This window comes from Anoplopoma fimbria, chromosome 21 (assembly GCF_027596085.1).
Source record: "Anoplopoma fimbria isolate UVic2021 breed Golden Eagle Sablefish chromosome 21, Afim_UVic_2022, whole genome shotgun sequence".
Taxonomy (NCBI): domain Eukaryota; kingdom Metazoa; phylum Chordata; class Actinopteri; order Perciformes; family Anoplopomatidae; genus Anoplopoma; species Anoplopoma fimbria.
In genome coordinates, this window is record NC_072469.1 from 3,381,531 (window position 1) to 3,393,458 (window position 11,928).

Here is an 11,928-nt window from a genome sequence, read left to right on the forward strand (position 1 = left end):
ATTGTTATGTCACCTATAGGGTTAATTGCACAAAGACATTATGCAATTTTGATATTGCTGTGATTAAAAAATATTCTTGGCATGAGTAATTATGTAATATAAGCTACTTAGAGCTATTGTTAAGTTAAACAGGTTATAATTCCATATTTAATATATGTATTTTACTGCTACAAAAACATCTCCTTATATATATTATTTTTCAAGATAACATTTGAACATGATAGTGTTATTATTTACCTCTGCCCAATACTCATTTAAACTGTATAGAGCTGGAACATATTCTTACCATCATACCATGGATTTTGCTCGATAATGTTAGGAAGCCGATCAATCAGGGCGTTCCTCCTGGTTATGCTAGTTTCAGATGTTTGCCACCTCAGCGTTTTATACAAAAAGTTAAGTTGATAGCATGTTATTTCAAACCAATGTCACCAGACCTGTAGAAAACCATTCACACTCCATTTAAAAAAATGATTATTAATGGTTTGTCTCAGTGGTCTGGCAAATGGTGTGCTGTAAACAATACAACATGTGCATGGACAAACCATCAATACAACATATTAAAGTTAACTGTTTGTGTTGCAGGACCAGGCACGCTATTCATGATGAAGGGGAAGGGGGGGGGGGGGGGGGGAATTGTAAGACCACCAGGAACATAAAAGCATCAGATTGTAACAGGGACTCAAATGCACCACGTTCAGATGCTCAGATAACGCTCCGTAGTGTAAGTCATCCTTTCTACCACGAACTGATTGGTGATAAAATACATCTTTAGGGGCACCTGGGGCTCTCCACTGGGAAAGTTGAGTCTGCATTCAGCATGCAGGATGGGTGAATACCATATGATTTACTCATATTTTATTTACCTAAAAGAACATTTGCTTTACTGTCCTTTGTCAGATCTAGTTTTTTGATGTGGTTATGTTGTCCTGATCAGCAAAGAAAACCAGATAGAGCCACACATACTACACAGTAGAACTGCTTTCATAATTGATTTATTGATTATTACTTTGAATATTTGATTATTAATTAGATGAAAAGAGATGAGCTGCATTATATTATGTCCAGCGTTTTATTCAGAAAACAAAATCTATTCATTTTCTTCTTGTACAATGCCCTTTGAATACGATCATAATATCAAAATATATAAATAAATTTACAATAATAAAAGGGAACTCATTCGATCAAATATTGCTTAAGTTTCTGTTGTGAAGAAATAAAGGAAATGCTTTCTTTCTCATTTGTGATGACGAAACTAGCTTTATCAGGAACACTGATCCATCACCAAAGGAGATTAAAAAAAAGATGGCGATTATTTGGAGATGGGGATTATTTTTGGTATGTTATGTTTGTTTTTATATGATAACCTGCATTAGCCTCTGCTCTTTCTCAGCTGCATTAGTCCAGAGACTAAGGAGGAGCGTCATTCCCTGTAATTATTCACGTGACCTACACAAGAAGCTCCATTGACTGGCTTACTGCCCCCACATGATGTGCTACGGCGTGTGCCATGCATAGTAATACACACCCAACTAAGAGATGACGATATTCATTTTTAGAATTTATTTTAAAGAGATGACACAAGTGCCACCCAGTAACCCTTGACATGGAAATTGCAAGATTGCTATTGAAATAACCCCTACTGTTTCTCCCACTCCACTTTGGTCCAGAACTAATCTTAAAAGCATAGATGTATACAATTTGCATCTGTTTCAAGAAAATACCCCTGACTTGGTGCATTCTGTCACAAAAAACTCAAGCTGAACTCTCCATTTGTTCTCAGTCTGTTTCTTTTTGCTGCACTATGGAACACATTTGTTTTCCAATATAAACATAAAAGATGACCTTCTTAAAGAAATCTGATAGGTGGATTTAAAAAGAGCCATTCATGAAAATGGTTGGCATAGAACAAGCATGTTTTTAAGTGTTGGGTGCTGCAGTGAACTATAATAATGGGAGTTTCAACAATTTTACAGACAGTACATATTTCTAGTAATAGCTATGCAATCACAGTGAGTTCATTGTCATCATTGTTTTTCAATGTATTATTTTTGCTTACTTTTAGGAAAAGCATGCAACAGAAAATTGCATTAAAACACAGAGATACTAAGCAAACTCAGCATAATTATCTTTCAGAGTAATACATTCATTATTTCCCCAGCTGAGCGCTGAACTACATAATCTGGTAAATGCCCACAAGGCAGTGGACTGTGAAATTTTTATGGTGGTGCCAATTTAGTCAATAAAAGCAGATGTACCGCCTGCTGAGCACTTCCATAAGAAAGTGTTCACAGACTGAGTGAAGTGTCACCACTTTGGCTGGGATGGAAGCATCCTCAGGGGTTTTCTTGTGAAACCATCATCTCACACCTCTTCCTACACACCACCTCGCTCCACACCGATGTCACTGTACATTAGCGAGGATTTGTGCCCACCAGTGATGGAACTTTCCTCCAAACTAACTTGTGACGGATCGATTGTCAGGAGTTATACGATAAAGTTATTTGATTGTTTTATGAGCCCACAAACACAAATGCACTCTACTTGTAAAGACTTAAATCACACATTTGATTGCAATGTCTTCATATATTTGCTCATTTTTAACATGAGGACATTTGTTATTATATGAGAAAGTGGAAACAAGGTAAAGGGTCATTTTTTGTCTTTACAGCTAACCTTGGATGAAAATCAATGCAAAAAAGATAGCTTTGCTAACTAAACTAGAATGAAAAGTAGCAACTACACAGTTTAAAATGCATCTATTATTGGAAACCTACAGGCACCCTAACAAATCCAATTCATCAGATTGGAGCACATTCAATTTACCTTTCTTTTTTTTATCAGAGCCAAGGTTCATAATGAAATACTTACTGGAAAAAAGCAAAAGAAAATAGCAACGATTCATTCTGAATAACATTTAAAAAACAAAAAACAAAAGAAAGCAGTGGCGATAGAGCTAGGATGGTTGCAGGTTCAGTCCCTCCAATAGCTAACATGTGTCTATTAACAGACGAGTAAACCGTCAAAGTGTCCTTGAGCGAGGACCTGAACCCCCCCGTATCCTCTCTGGTGTTAGTTGGTCAGGTTTAGAGCTCCAGCTGCAGTAAATCTATGAAATGTATGTAAACCAATGTTGTTATGGAGCAGACTCCACCCTCTAGATCTGCCAACCTTGTGAGTGTAATTATGGAGTATTTCTTTGAGGGAAGTCTCATGATGAGAAGGCTACATTGATGTTGACGTTGACAAATTGGATGACTGCTTGTAATTCCAGTGGAAGATAAGATATGTTTGACATAGAAGTACAGTACAGTTATTATGAATCTTATTATCTTATTATAAGTATTATTATGAGTCTCCCTATTTTTGGGGCGGCTGTGGCACACGAGGTGGAGCGCTCGTCCCATAACCACAAGGTTGGTGGTTCAAACCCCTCTCCAGTCAACATGCCGAGGTGTCCTTGAACAAGACACCTAACCCCAAATTGCTCCCCGGGCGCTTCTTAGCAGCCCACTGCTCCTCCGGGATGGGTTAAATGCAGAGAATTGTAATTTCCCCATTGTGGGACTAATAAAGGATTGATTATTATTATTATTATTATTATTATTTATAGGGGAAATGTGTGTGTGAGGTGTGGTGTTTACATGCTTTACAGTTTAGAAAAAGAGAGAATGGGTCTGGCATTCACAGTATAATAACACAGCACCATTTCCAATCTTCTATAAACGATGGCATCCTTATTAATTTACTGATTTGCTTTCTACCGAAGCAACGATTGCGTAAAAGTATCCCTGCATTTGTTGAATGGGAAAAATTGAGACTCGATGAAAAAGCAACAAAAGAAGCAAATGTCACTTAATAATACGTTCCTGTTTGTTTGCAAATGTTTTACCAATGTTACCTGGATTTTCGAGAAAGCAAATGTTATTTGCCATCTCAGTTCTGGCCTTGAAAAAAAAATAAACATTGGTCTGCTTATAGTCAATATTTCAGCTATTAAACCAAAATACAGTTTCCACTGCAAACAATGCTGTCAGAGATGAAACCAACCCAACAAACAAATAGCACATCTTTGAGCTGAATATTTCAGAAAAGGAAAACTCACTCAAACTGGACTGATTTTCTTACATTTTAGGTTTTTTAGCAAAGTAAACTGACATCTTTTCACCATGTGGTCCAACCCCAATGAACCAGAAGCCACTTGAGTGGACGTTGTGAAGGAGCCTTTGTCCATAGTGTGGATTGGACCCATATCCAACATATTTAATGCCAAAGTACTTAACCGACCATTAAATAGATTAATATTACTGTACATAGCCCTACTCTTAATCCAATCACTTCAGTTTATTAATTTCAAACATATTGAAGATTACATGCAAGTGTATTTTGTTGTGGTAAGAATTTGAAACATTTAGTTACAGTGAAAAACAATAATTGATACTTTTAACTTGCATTTTCATTTTAACAAGCTCTCTCTAAATAAAGCAAGACCAGATTCATTTTGGGAATGAACTTAATTTTAAAAATAGATTGGAATTTGCATATGATAGTGCAAATGTTATAAGTGTCCAGGGTCAATGTTAATCTTTTCTCTTGCATGGCTGGGAAAGTGGATCAGAAATCTCAATACTAATGGTTCTGTTCATCAGCAGTTATAGACTAACAACGCATTTGTATTACTTTATAAAATATTGCCTTAATTAACTAACTAACTAACCAACTACATATGGAAGAGAAAGGAAATATGATTTTAAGTATATATACGTTTCTTTCTGAGGGGGAATATATGGCAGCGGAACTGGAACGGTAGCACGCTTTGTAAATGTTGAAAAAAATCCATTTGCTTACACCTTTTGCTACTTTGTAAGGGGCCTTCATGGGGGCACTAAAAGCAGCAACACGAGACAGGATTTGAGTTTTCATTGCTGTGATCAGCTGATGTGGTCTTGTCATTGCCACGCAGAGAGCTATATCAATGACCAATCAGCAGCTGCAGTCGCGATGCTAGCAACGGCAAACAGTGGGCAGACATCCGCATGTGAGCGATCCTTCGGGAAGGAGAGGGAAATCAGAGAGCTAATCAGCGGCAGCCCGGACTGTGGAGGTGAATACAAGTGCAACAGGAAAGTGATGCTGATGGGAGCTGACACGGGAAATTGGGAGAGGATCAGGAGACACCCTTACTTAAGGAAGCTGTTTCCTCAGCCTGGAAAACTTTGATTTAATGTAATGGAGTCCTCATCAGGAGGGTGAGAGAGAAAAAAACAAAAGAACAACTATGGGAATGTGGATATTGCTTGCATGGAAGGCCTGTAAAATGAAGCTGAGAAGATCTGGATTTTTTGTGCGTATAAAGTAGAAGAGAACTTTGGCTCTGGGAGCTCGTTTCTATATTTCCTGAAACAGCTGGGTACAATGCTTGTTCTTGTTCTCTGATGTTTGCACAGAGTTGTTTGGGCTTGTGTAACAACAGCGTTATTAACGTCCCAGGGGCGTAGATAGCAGGTAAATTAATACTAATTCTATGCAGAGATGTACAAATTAGCCTGCTATTTTTCCCAGTGGCTTGTTAGTGAGGAAAAACACACACAAAAACACACACACGCTAATACACTCACAGAGACACACATTTACATGCATCCCGTACACACATGGGTATAAGCAAACATGACAAACCTCCCCTCCTCCAGTCATACATACAACAAGCCAACATGTGCACACACACACACACACACACACACACACACACACACACACACACACACACACACACACACACACACACACACACACACTTAATCTCTCTTAATCCAGCACCACAAACACAACCAGGGAGAGAATTATGAAGTGCGAGGACTTGGCTTGGTATCAGAGGGAGGCTACCTCGCTGCTTGTTCGGCTGTTAATTAGTTTGGCCTGTTTGCATTTTTATTTATGTGGTGCAGGGAGTTTGGGCTGATAATCTATTCACACTGATATCGTGAGATAAAACTTGAGCTCGGATGATGTTGGCCGGTGAAAAAAGGTTCTGCTTTCCTTAAATTATTCATCAACAGCGCAGCTCTGAGTGGCATGCCGTGCATTTCAAAGTCACTTCAACCGACCGTTTATCCCGCTCGAGGTACATGCCGGGGACGGATATCGGTATCTAATAACGTACCGCTTCCCTGTCCACTCTCCGTCTCCAACCTCAGCATCAAACACCACCATGATATATTCTCACCCCCCCACTCCGCACTCAAATCCCCTTCATCTGAATGAAAATGCCATATCGTCTGCAAAAAGGCTCATACTATATGGAGACGTATCGATACGCATCCGACATGGAGCATGTAATGAGAGGCGATGACAGAGTGCCCGGACTGCACGTGCACCTGCTACATACTGCCGGCCAAGTCAGCGGGACAAAACGCGAAGATGAAGATGAACTGAGCAAAAAATTAAAGAGGAAAAAAAAAAGGCCCCCCTCCTTTCCTCGCTCCCTCCCACAGCCCACGCCGTGTGGCTGATTTACAAGTGATGGCCTTTTTCTCCTTCATCCCACTGTCATTGAAAGAAGATTAGATGGGGCAGATTACTTTAGACATCAAACATCACACGGTCGATCCGTCATAGCGGCCGCTTTCGGCGCAGCCTCTTATGTGGAGGGCTTTCTGGATGCATTCACAGTATGAAAGAAAAAAAAAGAAAAAAGGAGGAAAGAAAAAATAAAACACTCTGTGCCTTCCTGGCGTCCAGCCTCTTCTTCAGCCTCTAACCTCCCCTGTTTCTTCATCCCACAGTGAACTGATGCCTCCCCCACCCCCATCCCCTTTTTTTCCCCCTGCCTTTGCTTTTCTTCCCATTTTCTCCCTCCCTCTCTCCCTCTCTCTCCCTCTCTCTCCCTTTTCTTTATCGCTAACTTGTGAATGGCAGCCAATCAGGGGCAGAGTCGCCTCAGCTCCAGCCTCGGTGACATCCACCGCCAGAAGTGATGCACTGCTAGAGAAAGAGAGAGGAGGGGATAGAGAGAGAGAGAGAGGGGGGGAGGGGGAGGGAAGGAGAGAGAGAGAGAGAGAGAGAGAGAGAGAGAGAGAGACAGAGAAGATGATAGAAGGAAAGTGTAGAGGAGGAAAGGGAGAGAAGCCAGAGAACGGGGAGGAGAAATGGAGCGAGGGAGGGCAGAGAGAATGAGACAAGCATAGAGTGAGGGAGGGAAGCAGGCAAGAGACTCTCTCTCTCTCTCTCTCTCTTTCGCTCTCCTCTTGCAAACACACACAACAACACACACAACACACACACACACACACACACACACACACACACACACTGCCATACACATTCGCACCAGCTGTGCTGTTGTCAGTCTTGGAATGTAAGCACTGCCGTGAGGAGTCAGATTCTCCACCGCTAAGCACTGCTAAGGAGTAGGGAACACAGTACAGTGCACCCAGTGACACAGATGGATGCTAAGCTGTGAGAATCAAAAAGGTAAGGGCTTTCTTTTTCTGATTAATGTTTAGGGGTATATTTATATTTTGTCTGACTCAAGTCTCCAGAGGATGATCTGTATATATATATATATATATATATTTATTTTTTGCCCTGTGACAAAGCTGACTAACGCAGTGTGGAAGGATCAGAAAAAGAAGTGTTTCAACTTCAAAGAGGTTGATAACGGCTGAATCGACTGAAGCAGGGAATGATTGGATTTGCTGTTCGATACTCTGATTTTGAGATTTGTCTTTAGAATGTATTCATGTGCAAGTGGTGCTTGAAAATGAACACAAAAAAATCTCCATTTAGTAGTACCACTGTTGATTATAATAAAAAAAATAGTCAGTTTTTTGAGACATTTCAACTTTAAGCTCATAAATGATGCCTGATAAAAAAAAAAAAAAACCTTGTTAAAGTATCTTAGCGTATGTTGATTCCCTTGTAATTCAATTTATGAACAGTCATCCCATGACACCTGTCACACAGTGAATACAACTACATATGCAACTTTAAGGTTAAGGCATTATATTTCTTGGGGTCATTCTGTGCTTTTCTAAAAATCAGCATTAACTTTGTCAACCAATCCAAAGTGCGTCAACTTCATACTGTGAATGATTGGATCGTACGTACATATGTAGATGCATCTACTTGGCTTGTGCACATTCACAATATATAAGAATGTATGGAAGTATGTGTGCTTGTGTGTGCACCTTCAAGTGTCAATGCCGAGCTCTCTCTGTGTGTGTGTGTGTGTGTGTGTGTGTGTGTGTGTGTGTGTGTGTGTGTGTGTGTGTGTGTGTCGATGTATCCGCCTGTCTGCTGAGATGCACTGAGGGCGAATCATGCTTGTGATGTGCTCTGGGCAGATTTGATGGAGAGGCGCTGTACTATTCCTATCTCCTAGAACGCATGGAGGTGTTTATCGAGGTGCTGGAGCAGAGCGCAGCGAGAGCAGCCGACGGTGCTGCTGAGTATGTACATGTGCATATCCTCCACGGCGCAAACTTAATCCACCCCTTACTCTTCTTGGCTCCCTCTAAAAACCGCCTACAGTAGTCCTCGGGTGTGCCGCCAGCTCCACAATCAACAAAGTGATATATTAGGGTGTAGTAGTGAGCACCGGGGTCGTCCGTGTAACACCATTACTGTTTAGTGCAAATTAGCCACTAACGCGCTCCCTGAATTATTGTCAGATATGGAGTGACCTTTCGGTGTTGAAATGAAAGCGGTGGAAATCCATTCACCCACACAGGCACAGAGGCTCTCATGAGCATTCACACAGCTGGTTTTAAAGGATTAAATGTGAATATTTATGAAAAAAAAAAAAACGATGTGTATACTCGTTAGGAAACAACCAACAGGGAGGAGAACATTGGGGTATTTTCTAGACAAAATAATGGACATTTTTTGTCAGTTTTAATTCAATTGCAGCACTTTATAATCTAACCCAATCATTTGGAAGTAATTGTTTTTGTGGTTTGGCTATTCTAACCTTTAAAATACTTTCCATTACATAGTTGTTGGATCTAAAGAGGGACAGATTTCCAGGTTAATTGGTAGTTATAACCTTGTTAAAATGCATACATCCCTCTTAAGCCATTCACAATTCAGGTAATGCCTTTTTTATCATAAAGGAGAGGATTTTATGTTAAAATATCTGTCAACATAATCTTTTTTTCGAGAGAAAAAGGCCCTCCCTCTCTTTTAAAGTAGCCTTTCAACAAGGAAGTGTGCACTGTATCACAAAATTGCTTAGAGGATTTCAAAACATGAGTAAAGCTCGCTGAGGTTCGCCAAAGACTGCAGCCGGCGGAGGCAGATTTGGGAAGGTCTAGGGCTCCACCAAGTGGAGGCTTGAGCGGGTGCGTCGTCTCGGTACATCAACGCCCCTCATTCTAGATTTACACTCTGTCTGTGCTGCTCTGTCAATACCAGAAAGCAATCACTGGAGCTACTCAAACTGCCAATCACAAAACACTAGTTTCTTGCACCCAACTCACATGTACGGTTAGAGTCTGATGGGTGCAAAACATGCTGCATTCACCGGACGTAAATCAGGTTACCGGACGAACGGCCCAGGTCCAGATGATCCAGACTAATCATGGCATCGGTTTTATGACCTTGCCAAACCCTCCTTGGCCCTCTCTTCATCTTTGTCTTTTCCTCTGTCTTCGTTTATTTATGGTTCTCATACATTATAGTCACTTGTTGAATTCCTCCAGTGAATGACACGACTACAATCAAAATGGGGTTTGATTGTCAGCTGTTTCAAAATGTGTTGACATTTGAAAAGTATATGTTGTTCAAGATGGTTAATGCTTAATGCAACTCTGAATCTGTGTTTTAATGTGTGTGTTTCTTAGTTTTACAGATTTCTGCTTCCATGATAAGGTGTAGTAAACCATAAGGGAATATATATAAAAGAAAGGCTCTCAAAATAGATTTATTATGATTTAAGTCCAATGACCCCTGGGTTAAAGTGAGTGGTATGTTATCAATAATCTCTGAGCCAAAGGTTGAAGAAAGATGAAGCACAGATGGTCAGTTAAGGTGTTTATATTCTCCTGTGTATAGAGGATTATTAATTTAGTATGCAGGACCTCATGAAAAAGGTTAGCAAACCAGACTTGTGCTGCACATAATCATTGCCCCACTAAAGTCAGAGAAGCCATAAAAGTGCTTAGTTGCACTGCTCGGTTTAATGTTTGTGGGAGAGCTTGCATGTGAATTTTTTGGGATGTGCATACAAATCTTTTACAGACTAATGTGCAAGGCTGTGCTTTTCTAGGAAGAATATCCTGATGAACAGCTAGTTTATATCTGATCAAAGATATTCTTATTCAGCAAAACAAGAATGTATAATTTTGTGGATTACAAAAAATGGAGCAGAGCGGAGCAGAGAGTCTTAGCCAAGATTAAGAAGAACAGCCCTCGACAACACTTTAAAAGCATATTTAACTATTTGGTCTCTTCACATCTCTGGTGTTAATGCCAAGCCATATAAGCTGTCCACAACATAATCTAATCATAAACAACTTTTTTAATAAACCTCCACTATTTAATAGGCTGGATGAGTTGAGCTAATTCAGCCCGGTCTATAGGATCTGGCATTGATTCAGCATGCTCACTCATCCTTTAATGGAGTGTTTGGAAGAATTCTGAAAAGACACACTGGCCTAATGCTTAATAGGCACACCACATCAAAGATTAATATCCAGAATGCTATTAAAACTCAAGGACAGGCTGGAATGATAATTAGAAAATGCAATCACAAGCATCAGACTAGATTAATTGCAAGGCGGCGTTTCCTGATTTTCGGGAACACACTTGTCACACTCATGCCACGTTACGGGCATGCACAGAGGAAATAACATAAGAAATGTAGCACGAATCAGCAATTTACCACACTATCTATATTTTATCTCTTCTAATACTGAAGCAGTACTCTGACAAAGTTACAATTTCTGCTACGTCGTCAGAGGAAAACACAGCGTTATCTCGTTTAACATGGTTATTATTGATTCATTTATAGATTATTGAAAGGTTTGGTCAGTTCACCCATACTGCTGTAGCTGGGACCAAGACGTATAACATAGTTCTGCATGCTTTACTTTTTTCAATAGTCCTAATGGCAATGTTCAAAACGTTGATAAACTCATTCAAAAAGTATCCTGAATACTTGAAAATCATTGCTGATTAAAGTGCTTAAATTGAGTGAAGCTGTCTGAGTGACCAAACAAAAGCAAAATGAGCATCGTTTTAGGTTGAGATCTTATTAGGTCACTTATTTGATTTTCTAAAGAATCGCATTCATTTATGGGCCATACTTCACTTCCATCACTTGGACCATAGTACTAATTTTGCCATAGACAGTCCCTGTGACTACTTCCACTGACAATGCGGTTGTTATTTAAGAGCTCTGAACAAAAGAGAAAGAATTGATAAAGTAGCATGAGCCTTTCCTCGGCATTCCCTGAGAGAACACAGCGGATGCCTGTCAGGAGGACTGTGGTGCTCCAGCCCCCGTACGGTAACCCTGCTAAATGGGCTCTTTTTTGGAACGAGAGGCAAGATTTATTAGGATTAACTTCCAAAAGACCATGAATTATGCATGCAAACCCAAATTACCTACCAGGAAGAGTCCTTGTGGGGGACACAGCCTAAGTGAAGTATCAGAAGAAGACTACCAGAAACACACAACCTGACATATACCAGGCATTCATTTTGGTAATTCATCACATGTTTATAATTCATCTCCTTGAGTACATCATGACAATCACTCAAGGTTTAATCATGTAGTTTAGTTTTTCCCCATTTTGGTTCCCGGTAGACCGTTTATAAAGGTTCCACTTGGAATCTTTTCAGAAGGTTCTACCTAAAACTAAACATAATGGGGTGAAAGTTTCCATCTAGAACCCCATTTGGTAGCTTATAGATAACATTTCTATTGTA